This window comes from Lepeophtheirus salmonis, chromosome 14 (genome assembly GCF_016086655.4).
Source record: "Lepeophtheirus salmonis chromosome 14, UVic_Lsal_1.4, whole genome shotgun sequence".
In the NCBI taxonomy this organism is placed as follows: domain Eukaryota; kingdom Metazoa; phylum Arthropoda; class Copepoda; order Siphonostomatoida; family Caligidae; genus Lepeophtheirus; species Lepeophtheirus salmonis.
Window position 1 is genome coordinate 27,560,126 of NC_052144.2, and position 24,806 is coordinate 27,584,931.

The window sequence follows — 24,806 nt, forward strand, 5'->3', positions numbered from 1 at the left end:
TGCAATAGTTTTATTTTATATAACATACTGCATATTAGTTTTTCTTTTGGAAAAACCTCCCCCTCTTCTTTAAACATAATTTATACTCAAAATATACCCTTCAAACAAAACGCATTTATAACTTTTCTTTCTGAACTTTAATAAATATTTAATTATTATTCATCATGAATAAAAATAGAATTGTATTTATGTTTTAAAGCAATTTAATAATGAAATGGTTTATAGCTGAATGTGGAAAAATTAATTATTACAAACATTTTATATATATATATATGAGTTAAAATAGGATTTTTATTTAGCTGGTACTGTATCTAGCAACTTTTCTTCCAAAAAGACAACCGAAAAATATAAAAAATCAAAAGGTCAGTCGTTGAACAGTTTTGAGGGAACTTGCCCAAGGCCCATTGCTGACTGTAGCCCCACCATGAATATATCGTTATAAAAATTAACATATAAACAAGTAAATAAATAGCCACAGGAATTACTTTTAAATGTGGAAAGAAATATTATGAAAAGATCGTCTTAGAAATAAAATATAAATTTGTTGTTGAAAAAGAGGTGCCTGTAATTATTTTCTAAAGAAGTAAAAAAAGAGATTCCCGCACCTTTATGTTTTACTTTGGCCCACGTTACATTAAACTTGCCTTGGTTAGAGGTGTTTCTCTTCAGATATTTCTTGGATTTGTACATCTACGAGAAAATATTTAGGAAAAAGTCCTAGGAAATCGATGTTTTTAATATTTATCGGTGATCTATCTTTGGTGTACAATAAAATGATTAATGAAAAAGGGTTGCAGTCTAAATCGTGGTGTAAATTATCATTACACGCCAAATTGTTTTGGAAAATGTCATTAATGATGGAGATAATTCCATACCACTGTGTTTAAAAGCGTTAAGGATCCCTTGTAATATGCTATAATAGACCCTAGCCCGCAGGTTGTGCAGGTGAACTATTAGACCCATAAGCAGTTTAAATTTTTGTCTGCCGTTTCCCTAAACATCAACAACCCCTTCTAATATCCCACAATAGAGTTTGGTCCATGGGTAGTTCAGGTGAACTACTGGGCCCCAAAAGCAACTTAAATTCTTCTGCATCCACTTTACTGACCATCAAGAATCCATTGTAGTTTAGTAGGTTGTGCAGGGATCCTATGCAAAATCTGTTCTATATTGTTGGTTTAATTTTTTTTGGCGCCCGGTGTAACCTTGGAGCTTTATGTGTATACAATTTCATTAGGTTGGGGCAATCAAACTATTGAATGAGTAAGCATAATCTGCTGCAGCCGCTTTCTTGATCATTATGGATCCCTTTTCATATCCAAAAATATACTCTAACCCTTTGATTGTGCATATGAAATGGGCAGAAATGTATTATGACATTTTCTTATTGTTATTTTATTCTATAAAAGACAATTACTTTATTTGAAATAGACTTTGTCTTTGAATTCCACACAATTAAAATATATTATGTTTCCTATGTCTTGACATTAACACACTAACAAAAGTATACAATACTGTGCAAATTATTATTGGCTGACAATGTTTCTAATTTTTTCTCCTTATCAGGCTTCTGAACGTTGATTGGTTACATTATAATAAGTTATTTTTAAAATGTGAACACTTCTTAACTATAACTGAATAATTTTTCAATAGTCCCAACTGATTTAGGGTTTTTTCTATTTTTATGAAAGATTGTACGTAAGAAAAAGATATCAATTTTTATGAAGAGATTGTACGTGCTCAAGAAAATAATTTTCCTGAGAGTGCTGTTCACTGAGCCACGGCACTCCATTTTTTTTAGACGTAGTTAAACTCCAAGAACAGTTTCTAATATAAGTTAAGTATGGTCATTCGAATTTAGAATGGAATATTGTATTATATGGGTCAGTTTCCGGTAACAATTAGTGATGGGACTGGACACTTAACCCATGCTTCTATACGAACAGTGGTATTACCTTTCACGATGCGTGGATTTGTATGGTACCATGGTATAATATTTGGGTTTTTTAAAATTAATTTAGTTTTTCAAGTTTTTTCGATATAATATTCCTTTACAATTTCAATTATGTGAAAATAATTTATACCTAAATAGAAGGTGCCAAATAAAGAATGTTGGGTTGGAAAAAACTGTGCATTTCTTCGACAACAGAGCATGGAAAGACGGTAGATTCACCATTTAATCTTCCTTTCAGTATGATCACTTCCTTCATTCTCCTGGGAATGCAAGATTCTCCAAGACTCAGAATTGTTCTCCTGGTACTAGAACGAGTCATGACAGGCAGAAAAACTTCTCAAGACTCTTGGTCTGATAGTCAACACTACTAATCTTCTTCTTACAGTCGACTACATGAACATCATTTACTCACACAGACCCAAAAGCTCCCTAAACAATTATATTAATTGGGGTTGCTTCACAATTGGCATGTACGGAACATCATACTTTTGTTTTGGCACATACACAATCTTTTTACAAATTTTTTGAACCTATGATTTGAAACAAGCTGTCACCTGATCTGACAATACATCCCAGCTTATCTTTGACAAACACAATCCTCTTTATCTTCATTTTGTCTGTCAACAAGGGTTTGGAGCCTTATTGAAGGTCTTAGCAGTAACAGATTTCTTTAAGTATTTTCTCAAAGTATCATTGAGAGTCAGCCTAACAGACAGTTTTCTCGTTGATTGGGGTCTATTCCCAAGACTCAGTGGGTTGACTTGCTTGGCAAAATGGGAGATTGAAGGGGAAAACCTGGAATTGGCTTGTATTCTTGGCTCTCTCCTCGCTTGTAAACTGCCCTCCATCACTGAACGGACCTTAAACTGAACCCAAATTCAGTAGCAACAGCTTGCTGAGTCGAGCCACTAAGTAGCTTGGCTACTGTAGCTATCCTGACATTCAAACGGGAGACATGGCTATGGAAGTAGGTAAACATGGCAAGAAATTTTCACTTTTTCCAGCAGCAATTAACAACAACTGTCACAACTTTTCAAATATTTTTTTGACGAGAATATAGTGTCCACAGTTCTACATCAAAACATCTTCCAGTCATTTTGGGTTAACAATAACTAATCAAGCAGTAAATGAAAAAGAGTGGGAATTGGAATCCAGCATTATTTTGTAAAAAGAACAGCTTGTCTACATTTTTGTTAATAAACAAGACAGCCAGTAATCGCCAGATTATTTTGGTTGAAACAAATGTACATGTGGTAGCATGGAAACTGTGGGAAATTGATTTAAATTATCCGATTTTATAAGTCATTATCTATCTTCTGTATAGACAAATAAATAAATTATTTCTTTTATTAAAGAATGCTTATGGATTAAAATCTTACCTTACTATCTAAATCTATTAAATAAAAAATATGATAATATCAGAATATTTTATATGTGATTGTATATAAATATAACGTACCAAGGGTAACAACGTCCGAACCGTAAGGGCCGTACTGAACCTAACCCCGATACAACCCCGTACCGTACCAGCCCTACAACCAAAATATTTCAAGAATTCCAAACAACAACTAAATATTTAGGCTAATGTAGAAATTTAATAGGATTTATTCGTCCCTTAGCAACAGACTTTTTCTACAAATATGCATATTTATTATTTAGTATGTACATAATGAGGGCAAGAATGCCCATTGCAATACTCAAAGAATGAAAGCGAAAAATATTTAATTTTTCAATTGTGAATATTTTAAAATTTTCATTACTGTTCTTTGATGCATATTTTTTGAAAATACTTTCTTACATTAATTTCTTTTTAGATTTTTATAATAAAATATATATTCATTTATTATTTTATAAAAGAAGAATTGGATCTAGGTAACTCAAGAATATAATAGGCAAAATCAACGTTGTTGTTTTTTCTTACATAGTAATAATTTTAATCTTCAATGAGTAAAAACAACTCAAAAACGGAAAACCTATCGACGCTTGTCCTTCGTAGAAAAATTTGAATATATTATACATCACTGATCCAAATTCTCTATGAGAGATATTCACTCTCACACACTTCTTCTGAGCCCTGTTTTATTTTTTATAGATTGCTTAATGTGAAACGTAATTATATAAAATAATAACGTTATTTGAACCGATTCCATTGTTTTGAGCGTTACATAACATCTAATATATCCTCAAGGAGTGAGTGATGAACTTTTCTGAGATTAAATAAACTTAAAGCAAAAGAATAAATTCTTCGAGTGATATAAGTTACAGTAATCACAATCAAAAACTGATAAAGTTTTTTTTTTTTAAATATTACTCTTCCGTAAAATAACTTTTGTCTCTCAAAATATGTTTCCATCAAATAATGCGAATAACTAGAAACAAATTTTATTCAGGAGGTGTGAGGGTTGTTGGATCACTGATCACTTTTATTATTGAGCTTGTATGTAGAATTAAATTTAGTACCTGTGTTTTCCTGTAAAAAGTTTAAAACAAAATTTAAAAAATTAACAAAAAATATTGACTTTTTCTACTATAATCTACATTATAAAGAGTGCTGGAGCAAAAACGTCTGGTCTGATAATTTAAGTCTAAAAAAGCTTAAAAATGTTATTTTTAATTTAATAGACTTACCAAAAGACTTAGGATTTTTGAGCAACTTTCTCGGCCAATAAAAGAGTGTTAAAATTTAGAAAAATAAGCGCCAAAAATATCAAGATAATCAAATTGTATTTAAAGAAAAACATATAGTTTTATAAAGATAATTTAAACTACTTAGTGTTGTTTTATATTTGGCAAAATGTATTGATAAATTTTGCTATATTATATAGACAAACCATGATTTTATAAGGATTTTCTTCCGTTAATTTTTGCTTTTAATAAGTATTAACAGATTTAAACATACAAAAGTACCATTCAACGTCTACATTAAAAGTTGAAATAAATTTAAAGGTGGAGAAATCTTCAGGGGTATAGTTAAACGGAGGCATCTTATAATCATCTCCACTGATTATAGGTTCAACCTTTTGCATAGATTTTCTGTGATTGAAAAAAGTTATTTTTCTTTGAAGTATTTCCCTCTTTTTGCAAGAAATTGTTTTAATTTTGTTTTGGGCTAAAGAAAGTATATTCATAGAACCATTAATGAATAGTTTCCAGTAAAATGAAAAATTAGCTTTGGTGAAAATGAAATAGGTGGCAAGAGGCTGAATCTTCACTAACTTGCAGGCAATTTTGTATGGTAAGGGCGTCATTTTGATTCAATTTACATATAATTTTATTAATCTCTCCAAAATAGGTTGTGTAGTACATGGTAGCCATGCCCCATGGCCCTTAACAGATTCAAATTAAGTTTCAAGTGGTATTATTCAACATTAATTATTGACAAATTTCCCCTTCCTTTCATTGGCGGAATCTGGCTTGCTCAGTTGTCCAGTATGAAATCATAACCTTGATTGCATCATATACATACATAGTTCTATCTATTCAATCGCTCACAAATCTACTTATCACAATCATATTGATGTGTTTTAAGCCAAGTTTATTTTAAGTATCGTCTATTACCCTTGATCAAAGCCTCAAATTAGTGTCTAAATATGACATAAACCTTAATAATTTATTCATAAGTATATTCCTTTTTAATGCCGGTCTTGAGTGATTCTGTATGTGGATGATGTACGGAATTAGTATTTGTCGTAATGTTATCTAATCTTAATATAGTACTAGAAGTCGAGGTCTGGAGATTCAGGTGGTCAGAAGTTGGGCATGTTATTTCAAAATAGTTTTTATAATAGTTTTATCCTTCAGGATAGTCTGCCATCATTTATAGAAGAAAAACTAATATTATTTAGTACGTTTTAATTGGTATCGGATACAATTTTTTCTCTCCTTTGCTTGAAGAAGTAGTACGCATTTTTTGTAGAACTGAGTCTAGAACACACAAAATATTTTATCCAAAAAGCCTCTTGAGCATCTGCTATTCATATTTCAAGGTATCGGTCTTTGGGAGTTATACATTTTTTTCCACAGTGAAGATGTTATTATCAGATACATTTTTAGAGTGAGGAAATGACATTTGAAATTTCTAGGGAGTTTCTTGCACCTTGGTAACTTTTTTCCCTTCAAAGTTGTTTTGGAGATCTGAAAATATAAATATAATTCAGACAAGATATTGATGGTCAGCTTTTGTGATTATATTCTGAATGATATCAATGTGTTTTATCCTTCAAATGCCGGAACTTTATTGATCTTGGCCTTAATTAAGGTAGCATTTCGATTACTTTTGTTCCTTCTACACTAGGGTAACAATAAAATTATTTTTTTTTAACATTAAAATGGCTTAAGTTAAAAAATAGTAACTGATTGTATAAAAAACACTTAAGAAAAGTTTGAACAGTTTTGAAAAATATCCGAGGTTGCTCAACGGGCCAAATTTTTTGGAAAATTTATTGAAAAAACTGAGTATTAGCTTAAATAGTGTCCATATACCTCAAGTTAAAGTGTTTGTTTTTTTTTTAAACAATAAATTGTGTTCCTTAAATTAACAATAAAATATATTTTATAATTATTTTTAAAAAAACGTCAATTAAAGTTGATTTAAATTTAGCTCAAGTTTTTTAGCATATTGCAACTATTGGGCTCATAAATATGAAAATTTCCAATTAAGTATAATTCATTTAAATTTTGTGAAAAAAATTAAACTTTTAATAATCATGGCCTAAGTGACTTTTTAATGACCTTTTCAATTAAAGACGCCATTTTTATTCAATGTTTACACATAAAACCAGAAATGAAAATCCAAGTAATCCTTGTCGAAGACTGTAGCTACAAAAATATACAGTATATCCAAAAATTGATGGTGGTTTAAAAATAAAAAATCATGAAATAACCTAAAAAAGTGATTTTTTTGGCTAATTTTTTTTTCCGACCCTTCTGATTTGCAAGGGTTTGTCCATCCTACCTTTTCTTACACCAATTCTCAATGGTCCAGAATAGGAATCTGTAACCTTCCCAATATGAAGACCTTTAAACTTATTAAATTTTCATGGGTTTTGGCATCCCTTCATACGGATTATTCAAAGTATCTGGTAAAAAAGTAAGCTTTTGTCCGTTTTTTTAATTCAATCTCTGAAGTTGCTGGCGCATTTTCATTGAGGTCCCTCTGGACCAAGGCTCAAAAATTTTCAATTGGAGACAAATCAGAACTGTTGGCAGGCCATGTGCCTTCGCCCCGGAAAAGAATCCAAGTTGTCTGAACACAACTTTTCTGCCTTTTTGGAGTGGTGAGTAGGAACACCATCCTGCTGGAAAATGGCTCTTGATGTGTCAGAAAACATTTTTCTCTTCAAAGGAGGTCCAGTTTCTTCAATACGATACAAAGCTGACATCAGAGACTTTCTGAGGATCTCTGTTATATACTACTCAGCCGTTACAGTTTGGTTTCGTGGAATCAGGAGAAGCTCTGACACTGCCTGATCGCTGATAACGGCCTAAACCTGAATTTTCTAAGGAAATTTCACAGTTGGAGTGGGTTTCACATCTTCCTTATCTCTTGCCAAAACCCGATATCTTTGGGGATTTAAGACAGGAAATAACTCAATGGACTTTCATCCCTGAAGAGGATACATTTCCAGTCATCTGCAGTCCAGTGTTTCTACTCACGACAGAATTGAAGCAGGGCCTTCCTTTGGTTTTCTTTTTGGGTGCAGACGAGGTTTGTATGGCAAAGCATTCAAAGAGTGCCTCAGGTAGTTGTGGACAGATGACTTGGATATTGGATAGCCCTTTGATTCAATCTTGCAGCAAGTTTCCTTGTGGATTGCCTCCTTTTCATCAAAAGTTGTGGTGTTGTTTGAGCCCTTTTATACTGATGCATGATGCAATCATCGAAAATTGTTGAATCAGAAAAATTTAATATTTCCTAATGATTGTATCAGCCAAATTTCATTTTATTCCGACCAAAAATATTTTTTTTTTTAACTATAAAACCGATATTTTTAATGATACCATCAATTTTAGGACATACTGTAGATGAAATAAGATGCTTTCTAATTTATAAATAAAGAATATAAAACACAGACTATTATTTTTGTTACCAATTATGCAATAGTTTAACCGTACATTTATACACATATTTATTTATGTATCATAGGTCAATATTAGATATCTTATATAAATGTACTTATCGCAAGCTTTGGCCAAAACGGATACCGATGCAGACTATGAGCATAAGAAGATACAAATTGTCTAGAATTAAGAGTTGTATCTAATAGATTATGTTCCAAAATGATCAAACCAGATTCCTGGGCTGTGTAGATCATGTTCTTTTCGCTAATAAATTTATTATTTTCATAAAGTAAGATAGATTCTCCGTGTCTCAATGTTTTTATTTAACGTATAGGCTGTTGCTTCGAAAATGTACCAAAAAATAAAAAATGCAAAAACTAAATATTGTGAAAGAAGGGAGAACATATATTGCATACACATTAAAAAATAAAATTCAATAAATGATTAAAACAAGAAAAAAAAAAGAAGTTGAAGAAATTGAGATAGAAAGATAAGCTCTCTGAAGTAATCAATTGAAAAATAAATAAATTATATTATGTAACGTTGATTTACATTAAGATTGGTGAAACCAATTATAAGACTGCCACCAGTTGTGCATAGCCGGCAGAACCCGACTAGAAGGGTAAGTTTCGGTCTGGATATCCTAGACCGGTTAAGACCGTTATATTTTTTTCTGAAACAGACTAATTCGGTCCCTCAATAAAGTTCATTGTAAATTGGTCTCATAGAAAAGTCCAGTCTAGATTGGTACGAAGGAAAAACTTGATATTATTTCATTTGTCGAAATTTAAATTTTATGGGTAAAGTTTTTTTAATGGCGCATAAAAAGGTCATTTTACAACTGTCTGAAGTTCCCGCTACATATTTCAAGTTCTTTCAAACATTTTGATTACCCATGCAATTTAAAAAAAGAAAATACATATATACTTTTTTTGTTCTTCTAAAAATTTCAATATGCTAATTATTAGTATATAATTTAAAAAAAAGCTATTTTCTAGGTATTTATAAAATAGCTTTAATGTATTTCTTTTAGATGAGATTACATGTATATATATATATTGATATATTAAAGGTATTACAAAAACTTTAATACATAAAGGATTTAACTCATAGATAAAAACATTATAATTATAAATTGCTTATAGCAAGACTATAAATCTTTTTTGGAGAAAAGAAAAGTTGAGAAGTGAATCTATTGTAATTAGTTTGATAGCATGTATGATACATTTTTGTATAGAAAAAACTATTCTTTTAATTTCATTATAAATATTTAATTTTTACTTACAGAAATTGGACCAATGTTGATTATAGAAAAAGTATCCTTGCTAGATGGTTGTCTTCATCGGGAAGGGCGATTTAAAACCAGGCCTAAATTCTACTTCAGTATATCATAAGGTATGTTTTTTTGTAATTTTAAGTTGTTTTTGTGTAATGTGTGTTCGTAATCTTGTGAGAATCTGAATTTTTAAAGTTTGCCAAAAAAATGATGAAAGACGTCTATTACATTTTGTAAATTAGCTATTTTATCAGTAGAGCTGTAACGATTCATCAGAATCGCCAAAATAACTTAATAATGACGATTCCACCAAAAACCTCATTACATACTTACTCATTGTATGTAATTAATAACCTAAAAAAAATTCTAATTTGATTACTTCAAATAGTTGACCAATAAAATGAAGTGTGGATCCTAGTATATTATAACCTAGTTTTCATATTAGGGCGTCCTAATTATAGGGACCAGGGATCAAATTGTATTTCTAAAATTTCTAATAATAGATCTGCATAACAAAATTCTGGTCCATCCATTGAAAATGAAATTCTATTCATTAGTTTCTGCAATATACATGAGCCAACCAGGAACAACTTAACTCTTCCTTTGTATAATTTGGATTGAATCCTTCTTTATTCACTCTATATTGTGGAATATTCTAATAATCGCAAAGCAAATATTATCGAGACTGGAATTAAAGGAAGGGTGTAAGAAAACTCATGTATTTAGATTAAACTAACTGGACATAATTACTTCATTGAACGATTATTTTATTAATGATAATAATTAATTGAAGAAACAATTATTTAGTCGTCGTTAAATAATCTTTTTTATATCTTTTTCCTTAAATGCTAGACTCCTGTTGTGTACCAAATTGTTACTCTGGGTATAAAAATATTCTAAAGGACTCTATAGTGTTCCCTCCAGAGTTGGGCAAGTTAATGCAACTTAACATAACTTAAATAAGTTATAAAGTTAAGTTTATTAACTTTCAACTATACTAGTAAATTATTTAAACAGCGCTATTTTAATTTTAACTTAACTAATTAATATTTAATTTATCCAAATTAACTTTTAACTTAACTTGTCAATTTTTTAAACTGCATTATATTAATTTTAACTTAACTTGTTAATTTTTTAAACTGCATTATCTTAATTTTAACTTAACTTCATTAAGTTAATTAGTTTAAATTAAATTTATTTTGTTATTCTAAGTTGAAATACTAAAAAACTGTCTTCAAGTAACCGTTAGCTCTCCGATGATTTAGTTAAACACTGTATCGACAAGTTTGAAAGTTTGGCAGGAAGAAGCAGAAAATCACTAAATGATTTTCACAGTAGAAACGTTCACTGCTGTGAAAGTATCTACTAGTGTAGTATTAAGTCTTGCAAAATAACTCTTAACAAAGTATGGCTTTAAATATGTTCTCCCTGGGTTAGTAAATACAAAGGGATTTTATTGATTCAAGGTTAATCTGATACCGTCAATACTCTAGAGCCAATTATTATATTTCTGTGAGACAAGTACTTGATGGGGAAAATAAAATAAGAATACTTTAACTTCCAAATTTGATGGTCTAAATAGACAATGAATACACATCATTCATTCCGCTAAGATTGAATTCCAAGATTACCAAGATACTGACATTTTCAAATCACACATTTTGGCATTCATAGATGAAAGGAATATGATTTATGGGTGAAAAAAATAGTGATGAACCCCTTCTTTTTTGTGATTTCTGGATATATTGCTAGGTCAAAAAATATCAAGGTTTAAATGTAATGAATGTTTCAGCCTCCTAGTATATTAAAAGATTTTCCTTCAATCTGGTAACAACAATACGAAAGTCGAACTTCTAGTGCAAATAAAAAGAGGATGTCTCGACTCTCTTACAGTTTTTTTAATGCCAAAATTTAGGACAACGATTCTCTGTCCTTTTGTTTAGAAATAATTTACGACTTTCACAATTTCTTAGTTCATAACTGTATATCTAATCATTCATTTAAAAGCTTAGTTAATCACTATTCTCTACAATTAATAAAGATTATGCCTTAAATTTATTCAAGCAATTATTGTAGAAAAATTGTTAAATTTATGAAACTATCTTCTATTTAATAAAAATTAGACTTATACAAAATGCTTATTAATTTATTTTTATAATTTTATTGTACACAAGCAACGAAACAAATAATCTTCATAATAAATTACATAGAAGATTGATTGTTCTCATAAATAAATTAGTGTAAACTTCTGAAAAAATAAATTATATCACCCTTCTTGCAGTAAGGAAAAAAGCGTGCGCCTTCCGTGAATTCTGTACCATTATTCATAAAAGTATTTTCAGCATTTTAACATATATATATGAGTGTAAAATGGAGGGAATATATCGAAAAATAATACAATATCGTCTCAAGATTATTATAGTTGTTCAAATATGTATCCTATATCCGTTTATTGCGGTTTTTGGAACAATAAAAATCTTTGTTACTTGAAATCAGGGTTCTATGAAGACATTTTAGGAATAAAACCCATAAAATTAGGAAAAATATTTTTCGAAGTTTTCTTTTTCCTATTTTTCTTTGTTTTTTATTATGGTTAGGACAATAAAAACCTTTTCTTTATCATAAATTATTGAAAAAATGTATGCCAGACAGGATAATTAATTATAGAATCAGTATAAAATTTAATATTAATCTATTATTTACTTGATTTTTAATCCGTTCATTTCAATACTTTAAAATTAAATAATCGATAAAAACCGATATTTATTCAACAACTTCTTTAATTGCAAGTTTGTATCATAAGTAATAACCAAAAAATATATAATCTAATACTTACAGGACATTACTTCTCCCCCTATGCAAATTTATGATATAATATATTTATATTATATGAATATACAGGCAAATATGAACAAACTCATCAGCAACTACAAAGATTATTGTATACCTCAGTATATAGTTTTGTATAATTTATCATCGTAATATTAAAAAAACCGCTATATTTGGAGAATATACTGCACTATATGGGGATTCATAACAATTTAAAACACCATTTAATACAAAATTTGATGTGTTTGAAACAGGAGTCTATCGTTTTTCCAGTTCATTAACTGCCTTATGCAAATGATGACTAACTGAGGGTTAATAATTTATGCCATTTTTCCTCATGACGTAAACATCTTCTTTTTTTTTCTCAAAATTGTTAGTTCCGTTAAAAAGAGCAAATTCATACATGGTTAGTTATAATTAGAGTAATATTAAAGTATATTTGACGCCTTTAGCAGAACCAAAATTTATTGATTAGAACCACTCTGATAGTCTGGATTTCTGGAATAAAAACGTATTTTTTTTTCCTTTTCCCGTTTCAATTTTTCTTTTCTTTCTACTAAAAGGATCAGAGTAAAATAAGGACTGAATACGTTGTATTTAAATGTAAATGTACAAAGTTCAGCTTAACATTTTTTTTAATGAGGAATGTAGAGGGGGTCATTATTGAGGCCAGATTAATGAAAATGTTGAACTAAGTTGTGTATTTGGATGTAAAAATTGCACAGATAAATAAGAACACACAAACTTCCATTGCTTATTGAAATCTTATATATCAGATCCTATAATGTATTGAAAATATATAATTATATTGCTATATATTATATAGTATACATTCTTATTTTGTATTTACCTACAGAGTGTGCGAGTTGTCAGTGCCGCACCACGGATTTTTTTTTTTCAAACGCAATTTTCTCTCCTACCAGTTATCCGATTTGAAAAAAACAAGCAGTTTATCAAAGTCTGATGGATTTTGATTTATTGTATTTAATAAATTGATCACCGGCCTCTATTACAGTATCTATATAATGCAGAAAACGAAAAAAGGCCTTCGCCACTTGGTCCCTTAGCAAATCCTAAAATTCCTTTGTGATCTCCAACTGATAATTTCATCTTTGGTGTTGCAGAGGGTTCGGTTGGTTTGTAGTTCGATCGTACTCCACACACATAAAAAGGGCATTGATTCCGATCCAGTGAGTTTGGAGGCCGAAAGTCTGGCGAGATATTAATTTTTAGGAAAAAATATTAAGAATCCACATCTATTTACAAAAAATAAAACTTTATTTATTTTGTATCTTTTATGAATACAAATATTAACTAACCCCACCCAAACATTCATGTGTCAATATATATTTTTTTAATTTAATTTAAAACGTAATTCAGGGCTTAAAGGGTTAAGAGGCCTCAAATTCCATATAACCTTGAAAGCGAACGTGTCTCTGAGTCCCAGAGTTTGTTCAATTGTTATGTTGTCATTCCTGGCACGGATTCCATGGAGGAGTCCGTGCCTTTTCCAAATATTTGGGACGAAGAATTCGTCACTTGATTCTTCTTTTTAACTGGTATAAATTTGAACAAGGGCATGCGTTTGTGCCAGAGAGCGTGGTGCCAAAGTGACGGCATAGACAACTTACTCATCCTTTAGCTACTCTGTTTTTTTTGTTGTACCTGTATTATTTGTTTCTATGCTCCATTATTCAGCTATGTAACATGGGCATCCACTATTCGTATATAATATAATAAAGCTAGAAGTAAGAGAGATAGATTTTTGAGAGAAACTAAGGATTTATTTCTTTTTTTATTGGTCCCATACTGACTTCTAAATACACGGTAATAGTTTGCCATTTACTTTAATCTTACTCCCAAAAGATTTTATCTCACTTTATAAAAAAATTATTTAGGCATCCTGGATCACTAAGATTAAATAAAAAACGTTTTCTAAGATTATTCACGCAGGGTACTCCCAAAATAGAGTCCCATTAGTTTTAAAAAAATTCAACAAGATTATGATGTGTATAAATTTCGTTAACCAGGTCAAAAATACTTCAACAAAGTTTTGTCAGAAATAAAATTACAATGTGGGATCCAGTCTACACTGCAAATTAAGCTTAACAATGGTACAAAGACAATTTTGAACACTTTGGCCTCCTTCTGGACCAATGAAAAATGGTTGAAGGGTAGGTCAATGAAGTTTTCAAGGTCATTGATGAGTCCCTAATAGCATCCACGAAGACTGCATGAAGAAAAAAAATCTGAAAGACGTTTGTGTACTGTCTACAAGTCAGTGAGTAGGCGTCTATGCCAAGTTGTTCAGAGCAAGAGTAAGCACATGAAATGAAGCATTCGACAATATAAAACCTGTAAAAAAGTTATTGAACGACGTAGCTCAGAGGACAACTCGCTTGAGCAAAATTATTCACGGAAGTTCTCTGGGCGTACGTTCAAATCACGTTTGTCCCTGAAGAAGGACATATGATTAATTTAAAATGACTTCAAAGCCAATTCTCAGTACAACTCCATCCCACATAATATTTGAAAATTTAAAAAAAAATTATAATTTACTATTTCTAATATAATAGCTATGTAATTTATTGGCTTTAATAGGACTTTAACTACAGTTCACCCTGTACAAAATAAATAGATTAGTATGATCCAATAAGTTATATTTTTCTTTGATGGAAGAGCGGGGGGGTCCAAAATAAAATATAACTAGATATTTGGATATGTAGAAAAAATGTAAATTGAAGCAAACTTAATTTATCCTAAGATAATACTCAAAAGTTGATTCAATTAGCTTGATGGATATAATATATATATTTAAAGTAAAGGGGGGTTCTAGATACGTACATAATATATATACTTAATGAGATAGTAGTTATACACGTATGTATTGTATGTAAGTTAGACTCTTACAAAAATACATTATTGATATAAAAATATAAATAAGATCATTTTTTTGTTCATTATGCTTATTGCAATTTTCATTTGCTTGAATTTCTACAGAACGACTCATCAAAAATAGTATTAATTTCGTCAAGAAAAGAAAATATATTTTTAAACGAAACATCTTTTAAAAAAGCTCTTTCTTTTAACTGTCACCTCGTAATTATCATGCAAAATCATTCATTGAATAATACATTTCGTCTAGAGTGTTGATAAGAAAACATGAAAAATTGTTTTTCCCAGGAAAATTGGTCATTTATAGAGAAACCACCAAAGAATATACAAGACAAATGTATACTTCTTTTAAAAGAGCTTTATGACATCTTTAAATTATGCTACATTAGTAAAGATCATACTTCGGGTGATTTTGTATTATTAACTGATTCAAAATTCAATTGTATGCTTTCACAATAAAAAAGGATCTATCAGTAGCGAAAGAAGACTGTCAAATGCTAGTAATTACACTACTCTTGACATCTGGGATTCGTGTCCCAATAGGTATTTCTTCAGTAATACACTTAACCTTTCTGTTGTTTTAAGGCTCAAAATGACCCGCTTCCAAAATTCCTCTACAAAAATATATTTTATTTATAATTTTCAGATTTGAAATTTCTTTACTTATGCTAAAAAGATCTTAACTTTAGTGACAGAAAAATATATCATTTTGAATCATTTAATTTTTTTTTTAAATGACTAGTAAAAATATTGGATACGGGTAATTTTTACCCAGTTATAAATGATGTTATATGTTATAAAACAATCAAGAAACAAATAACAATCTAATTAAATATTAATTGATATTCTGACGTACACTAAATAGAACAATTTTCTAAGAATAAGTACTCTGTATTTGAACAAAAAAAAACAAAAAAAAAAAAACAAGTAGATTTAGAGCTACCAAGCCATAAAAAACACAATATTTTGTAAACATTATTCCAAATTTCTTGGATCCTAAAAAACATGCTAAGCATTATTATTAAGCCACATCATTTGGAAAAGTAAAATTTGATGAACAAATGCATGAGTAAGAAGTTATTGAGGTCACAGATTGAATTCATAGATAGTACATCGAATATTACCTTTGTAAAAAAGAATTCAAAAGTAAGTTGCCAAAATATTATTCATAGATAATGATTAACAAAATTGAATTCTTCAAAGATGTATCTGAAAAAAGTTATGCCAAATTTACAGCCCAGGACTTGATTAGTCTTATGTGCCGGGTGGTTCATTGAAATCTGAACACCTACTAATTCAATAAATAATGACGTTTGAGTGATTGAAATGAATCCGTATTTGCAAGATTAATGCATAAACAATTAGTAACAAAAAAGCTTTAGCTTACGTACAAGTCGAGAAAATTAGACTGGAACTTGATAGAACAATTTTCAGTCGCGCACTCCAAGAAGTTGGGGGTCTCCTGGACCACAGTCCGGACGTCAGCAAGTCTGAAATTTGGAGAACCGGAAGGGTTCTTTCAAAAAATGCCAATTTGGAATCGGAGGAACTAAAGAAAACACCCCAGGCCAATCTTCTGAATCCATGAGGGCACAAGGAAGAGATCTCAGTATTTCACACCAGACTATCCACAAAAGTTATGAAAAGAGGGATATCTTTATGAGGGTGAAGAGGGCACTTTTGACTCCAGTAATGAAAGAAACCCATCTGCTCCATTGCCCGACTCTTTTAAGTTTTTTTTCAACTCCATTTTGACACTTTTGGCCCTACAACCCTGATGTCAACCCTCTTTACTACACCTTTTGGAGGCATTACGAGGGGAATGGCTGGAGTGTCCTTCATCTAAAGACCGTGGGTCTCAAAGCTAGCAACTTAGCCATTGTGATACAGGATTACATCTTCAGTGGGCGCCAGGCCTTATGCTTCATCCTGGAAGTTATCCTTGCCGCTAAGAATAGCTGCATTAATGATTGCGAGAGCTCAGACACACTTATATTTATAATACTAATTAATAAATTATATCTTATGAAAGCTTAAAATTCTATTGTTCAGATCTCCGTTTGTAAAAATTCTGAGATATCCAATCGTTATTCCTTAACGATGTATAGTGTACCACTGGAGGTACAATGTATTCGGTCGAAAATGGTCAATTTCGTAATAATCTATTGGAGAATGACTTTTCTACTCATACTGTTGTTGAATGGCAATATAAAAAAAGGGGGGCGAGTAGCAGCTAATCATAATAATGGGTATACTCAATATTTAGGTACATAATAAGACTACGTTACCTTAATTGGAATGCATATTTAATGTTTACAAAAAATACATGTTATAAAAGTAAAAAAATAAAAAACAGAGCTTCTATATATCTTTTATATAAAATATTATGGTATCATTTCAATTCAATTATGTAAATTGCCAAAAAACAATATCAATTCCCTCCCAAACATCTAGAGCTAATGCATGTGGTGTATGTAGAATATTGAGTATTTGAAGGATTGTAACCGAGACAAGGATGCTTGCTCTCTTTTTATTGAAGGATAATGAAATAGGGTGAGGTTAATGTCTGAAGTTTGTTAAAAAAAGTTTAATTTTTTTGTGGTACTCTGCATGAACCTAATCAATATACAGGGTGGAAAATCTATTGACGACCATTTTAACCTTTTACTAAGATCTCTATAACTCTCTTCAAAATAAAGATAGAAACTTGAAATTTGGTATGATTAATCTTTATTTTTGAACATAAGAAAATATTAACGGATAAAGTCACCACCAGCTGCAATAAACTCGTCCAGGCAGGGCCACACGCGGGAGCAGGCCTTGATGATGTCCTTCCTGGGGATGTGGCTGAATACCTCCATGATAGAGGTTATGAGGGAGGCCTCGGTGTTGTGAGGTTACAATTGGTATTTTTTTCAGCCATGCCCCACACATAATAGTCTAAGGGCTTGAGGTCGGGATGCTAGGGAGCCCGATCTCCTTCTCAAAAAAGTGAGATATGTTCTCCCTGCACCATTCCTGGGTCCTGTTTGCATTGTGGGCTGGTGTCCCATCTTGTTAGAAGATGTACGGTTCTCCATTGGCCACCTCATCCATCCAGGTCTTAACAACGTTTATCATTACATTGAGGTACATCTTAGCCGTGTGGAGTTCACAATATCAAGATCATGAGTATCAGAACGACCCCTGCGAGTATTATTTTTTTACGTCAAACTCTTTAGAGTCCCCTCCATTCTCACAATATTCATCATAAATGTGCCTGAAGTTCTTCACAGTGTTGTAGAACAAGTTGTTGAATTGGGAAGTCTCCTTGCTCGTCCTTTGTACGCAAAATCCACACACCATTGCCTTCTGCAGATTCCCTTTCATAGTTAAACCTTTTGTTTGTTTTGATTATGTTGCTTCTGCAAACTGAATATCAGCTGATTAACATAGTTAGCCAGTTTGGCTTTATTCATGGATAGATATTGCACTTTTAAAAACAGGCGTCAATAGCGTTTCCACCCTGTATGTGTGATACTTTACAAGTATTTATATAGACTAATATAACTTTTTATAAGGTTTTATAGGTTGAAAAATGGCTATCAAAATTTAAAGATGTAAAATAACTTAATATGTATTTTTAGTCTCTACAGTTAAGAACTAAATTATTCGGCCCTGAAAGTTTTTGATGTTTTTTTGGAATATATTTGAGTGCATAACAGTATTTTTTTTGTGACTAATTCATAAAATTTCTTACGATAATAAAACTAATAAATGATATGATATCTAATTTGGGATTGCTTCAATAAGAAATATTTAACTTTTTCCCAAAGAATGATTACTTTAAAAACCTTCTAGAACCTTCACCTAGGAGGAAGAGAGTCATTGGATGATTTGAAATCTTCTAAAACTTTCTTTGCCTTATAAAAGGAGCGGCATCTCGAGAAGATAATATCATTTTAATCACAGGCTACTGAGGTTATGGGATAGTCGAAGGAACTTGGTTTGGATTTAAGGACTAGGATAGTTGAGGCCCACAAGTCTGGTGCTTCAATTCAAAAAGAGACTAGACGCTGTGCATTTTTTTATTTCCTTTTACTTATATAATATTTAAATTGTGATAAATAAATGAAAATAACTCATCCAGGATTTTAAGTCAATGACTTTTCTGAGATACTGAGAATACTGTATTTTTACAAAGTAAAAGTCCCGCCTTTTTTCATAGTTTAATCGAGATGTCCAACTTAAAGACGATCTGACTGGACAATCCAATTTTTCATGGGTAACTTTCATACCCCAAGGCAACTTTTCTGCTCAACATGTGATTCAAATGAGAAAAAAGGTAGTAATATAAATTGTGCATGTATCATCAAATAGGTTGCATTGTTATTTTTTTCCTTTTTTTTGTCCTTGCTCTATTATGCTTATGCTATCTCATATGCATTTTCAGGATAAGGACTAAAAAATTAGAATCCTTTTCGAACAGTCTTGCCTCAGTTCTACCAGTCTGACAATTTTGTACCTGGCGCCATTCGAAAGAAATGACAAAAAACTACTATTTAATGTCTGTTTTGTTTTTGTGTAATCAAAAATTTCTGAACAACTAGTAAAATGTGCAGCAGGTATACGATCTCCACTGCACTCAAGTCGATCCCAAGGATCTGTTCTGAACAGGAGAAAATGACTGATTCTTGGCTGAACGAAGAGCTCAGGTCGAGTGAACAAGGGATGCATCTTGCCTCCCTTGTTTTTCAAGGCCTAGGTGAACTTCAACACGGACGTCTACTACAAGGTCCTCAGGTACCATGCCTTGCCATTGTTGAAGAGCACCTTCCCAATGGACAACTATGTGCTTACCCAAGACGGCGCCCTGCCACACATGCCAAAGAAGGTGCAGCAATTATGCAGGGAGAACATGGCTGCCTTCTGGCTGACAGACTTTTTGCCTTCGTCATCTATCTACTTGAACCCCCTGGACTTTGCTATTTTGAACATTTTGGAGGGAAATACGAACAAATAATTCTCACAGAAATGTAGATTCTCTGAAGGGCGTGACCACGGAGGACAGGAATAACTTGTCCTGGGTCCTCCGATGGAAAATTGTTAAATTATTAACATTTAGTTCAAAAGTTTGCCTTAAAAATTGAACAAAATAAAAATATGGAGAATTGAAAACGGTTTTTAAATTTTGAGTCCTCACTTTGAATGTTAAGATTTGAATAAAAAATAAAGCCTGGTACGTAAAATTAAATCAGCTCTTGTAGGGAATTTTGAATATATCATTGAGCGTTTTTATAACTGTTTTTATTTGCATTTTGTTAGTCTTTCAAATTGTTTTTTATTATTCTGTGAGTAATTAATATTATTTTATCGAATATTTTGAGTTATTGAGATTCAATCTTCAATCATGATTGACTTTAATTTTCTTTGCATATATTATACATTAAATATTCATTGATTTAAATTTAATAAACAGTACTTTCCTTCTATGTTGTCCTATGCAAGTTAAGTCAAATTTTTTTCACAATTTATGTTGTAATAAATTATTTTCTATGTTTTCGAAGCAAAATTTGTTCTTTAAGCAACGCCTAATTACTCCGAGTAATGCCAAGTACCACATTAAGTATTCAAAAAAAGTCATGCTTGTTTGTACAAAGTTGGGGGATCTGCATCACCCTAACATATAAATATATTGAATTCAAATCTATGTTTATTGCTAAAAAAAAATTTTATAATTGATTTTTTTGATGGTACTTTATTTTTTAATATGTAGATATATATCTTTATACATGATACCATCATAGCAAAAGTATAAAAAACTTCGTGGTTTCATGATTTGTACGTCATATTATTATCCAATATTTATTTATTATATATCTACATAAAACCAAATATGCATAAATTGGTAATGGAAGACTTTGGCTTTCAACATCTAGTGTGGGCTTTTTCTTTCTTCATTGTACAAACGTAATGTGAAATACATTTTCATCCTGTATTTTAAATTATTGTGTTTGTCATTAATATTATTTCATCTAGGATATTGAGTCATTGGGATTCAATCTTCAATTATGATTGAGTTTAATTTCCTTTATATATATTAACATAAAATATTCATTGATTTAACATTTAATACACACTGCTTTCCTTGTTTGTAGAAGGAGAGTTATGCAAATTAAGTCACTTGTTTTTACAGAATCTAAATAGTAATATCTCTCGTTATGAAATATTTGCTATGTTACTTATAAGGACACGTTGTGTTCAATTTCAATTGGGTTTCAATCGTCTTGAGTTAGACAGTCATAATCAAGGATCTGAGAATTGTGGAAAAAATGACATATGCAACTAAGAGAAGCACAACCAATATTAAAGCAACCAAAATGTCGATTTTTAAATATTAAAAACTAAATTACTAATTTTTACTGAATATACCTACCTGTCCCTGGATTCGGTTTAGAGTACAGGAACAATAATCTATGTCTTTAATTTAAAGGATTATAGAATAACAGTAGACATAATTTCACTCTCAAAATCCCCGCGCTCCCTCTTAACATTGTGGTTTGTCGTAGATCCTCACGCAGAGACTTTTCAATAAAAGGCCCATGTTTATGGTTATTTGATACCTGGGTAGCAGATGTGTCTGAAAAATACGTATATTACCATTCCACCGATAGTTGTATCTCATCCCGATCATTTGATCCGGAATATTGGGTGCTATGGCTGAGGCTGGAAGTCGCTAAAAAGTTAACATGAAAAAGGAAGAATCAAACTCAAAAATATATATATATATATGTGTTAGCAACATTGATTAAGGAAAGTTATTGGCGGACAGACATCACTATAAAAACTATTTTGTTCCTCTCCCGGTTATACGTTTGAATTTTCCAAATAGAGTGAAATAATTAATATATTTCCAGTTACAAACATATACTTTTATGAATGTATTCTCATGAATATTTCGACAATTTTCCCATCACTAGATATTATAAATCCAGAACCTGTTTACCTATATTAATTATTCCTCAAAGTTTTGAGACAAACGTTGCCAAAAGACAAGGAATACTACAGATTTAGAAGAAAAAAAACTATTCAGAAAAAAGAAAGCATTAAGGAAATTGTGTTTATTTTTTTTAAAGTCTGTAAGTCTGTATTTAGAAAAAGCACATTTTTTTATTCTAATATTTTAAAATACATGTTTGTAAAAATTTTCATAATAGAATATAGATTTTTAAGAAAACAGTTCAATTTTTCATGATAATATCCACGAATTAAAATGGTATATTTGTCATTTTGGTTTCTTTTAAAAAATTTTTGCTAACGATTATAATAAATACAATTCTATATAAATTTAGTGCTGGAGTTCCGAACCGCTGTGTCATAAGCCCAAGAAGTAACATTTAAAAATTAAGTATTGATCATGTCGTTATTTTTATTATATTTTGCAAATTTTTATTCAAAAATAAACTGAAAATAGGCCAAAAATCAGTGGGTAGTTAGACAATTAATACTAATTAGGTATGAAATTAGTATTTGGAAATTTTTGTAAGGTTGAGGTTGTAGCACTCAAACTAGTTCATAGCAACGCCCACACTTATTTTTCAATGATTATACTCCTCAAGAGCAAAAGGCTATCTTTACTTCCTGTGGGATTGCCAGGAATCATAAGACGAAACGTCAATGTTCTGAGGAACAATGTCAAGGAGATTCACATCTAGAACTATTATATTTGAATATGGGGTCATCTTATATTTGAATGTCACAAATCTGTAACGAAAGCACTTCTGTGACCACATTATAAAGGGAGTTGAGGGAACTGTTTTTGAGTTGATTCCTTTCTTCCATATTAAGGTTTTTGCAAATCTTTGCCAACTTGGTGTTGATTTTTTTTTGTTTTGACATGATTTTTTATATATTTTCCTTTCCACCGAACCAATTCATATACAGAAAGGGATTGGCGGGGTATCTTGAAGGAAATTAGCAGTACGAGTCAACGAAGTGACCCCTGCATGAAGAATCCAATTATTATTTTTCCTTCGAAACTTTTCAGCTCACCTATTAACGTTAGGGTGTGTTCTTTATAATGTGAATAGACAGTTCTAAGGCAAAGATTTTAGTTAAGTGGTTCACCAGTAACCTAGACAATGAAAGTGCCCACGTTAGAACTTTCACAAAAAATTGTCATTTTATACCAATAATTACTCAAGGTGTTTAACAACTTTATTTGGTCCAGAACATATTATGTCTGAGAAACAATATCCAGTTGATCTTTCGAACAAGTGTTTGATTCTTTTTGCCCAAACTTCTTCGCTTTTCATAAGTCTTTTTAGCCAACTAAGGTTTAGATTTTTCCAAAATACTTCTGTGTCGACTGAGCCCAGTCCCCATCTATAAAATGAGGTAAAAAGGCAGTCAGGTATTTCTTGAGACGGTATATTATTCTTCATATGTTTTTGGAAAATGGTCATTATCTAAGGAGATGGACTGTTTCAGGAACAAATCATCGTGTTGTATAGTAATGACTAATGCGTGTAAGACTTAAAATTTGTTGGGAGTTATAAGGATTGACAACAGATTGATTCCTTCCTACAGATATAGAGTGGGATTGTTCTTTATTTCCTTCATCTCACAGCTGTTTGCGGTTAATTTGATGAAGCGCCATGATTGCTAAGCTTCTTTCCATCCAATTGTTTTTCAATTGATAGACTTACCATGTTAATGTTTGTTTTCTTATCTTTTTTTTACTTGCAGAAAATGCTTATAATTTACAGCACTAAATATAGAAATGTACCTATTAGAAAAATAAAGTGATATAAGTTACATATATTTCATATAATGATAACAAAGTGTTTAATATATTTTCTGAAGAGCTTGAGAAAAAAAAATCCTATTTTCTATATGATTGAATACTAATCGACTTTGGAAATATATATTTTTTATGATTATTATGCGTGTTTCTTGCTGTTGTTATTTTTTGTCCTAGATATGTTTTATGTATACCGGGTGATCCATTGAAATCTAAGCCCTTACTAATTTCATAATTAATTAAGGTATAAGCATTGAAATTAATTCATATATATTAAAACATAAATATTTAGTTACAAAATAAAACAAACGTGAGCTCTTTAGCTTAAGTAAAAGTTAAGAACATGATACTTGAACGTGAATGACAAATTTCCATTCAAAACACTTGAAGTACTTAGGTGTCTCCAAGATCACCATCTACGCCGTCAGCAAGTCCAAAACGTTGGAGAAGAAGACGGCTTCTTTAGAAAGACCGAACTGGATCCGGAGGAGTTAAAGAAAACAGCCAAAACCAATCCCCTCAAATCTATGAGGGCCCAATCAAGAGATCTCGGGGTTTCCCACTAGACTGTCCAGAGATATATCAAAAAAGGGGGTAGAAAGAGCCTTGTGAGGGTGGAGAGGCCACTTTTGACACCAACAATGAAAGAAACACATGTCCTCGGTTCCCAGACTCTATTGAGTTCTTTCGAACAATATGAAAAAGGACCATACTCCCAAAGCCATTGGATTAAAATCCGGACTGGATGAAGGATACAAATTTGGCTTCAAAAGCTAGTGAGGTGAGTTTTAGACAATCTTATCTAATTTTGAATTTTCTTGAATGGTAAAAACCACTGCTCGAAGAAGAAATTAGTCCATGATATGAGACTTTTCTTCCGAGTGATATAGACGTACTCAATAGTGTTAATTTGGACTCTACGTAGCACAAAGATAAGCGGTGTTCTACGGGACTAACTGATAGCAAGAAATCCATCACTGAAAGTATTGTTATTGTTGTTGTTATTTGCG

General features: G+C 31.1%; 1 protein-coding gene across 4 annotated transcripts in view; it reads left to right on the forward strand.

Annotated features, from left to right (window-relative positions):
• The window catches only part of Ypel (Yippee-like), a 306,816-nt gene that overhangs the window by 131,295 nt on the left and 150,715 nt on the right, over positions 1-24,806 (forward strand). For all 4 annotated transcript variants that reach the window (XM_071893530.1, XM_071893532.1, XM_071893529.1 and 1 more), the window contains one exon: positions 9,302-9,409. The gene's annotated coding sequence lies outside the window, so the exon portion shown is untranslated. The remainder of the gene's footprint in view (positions 1-9,301; positions 9,410-24,806) is intronic.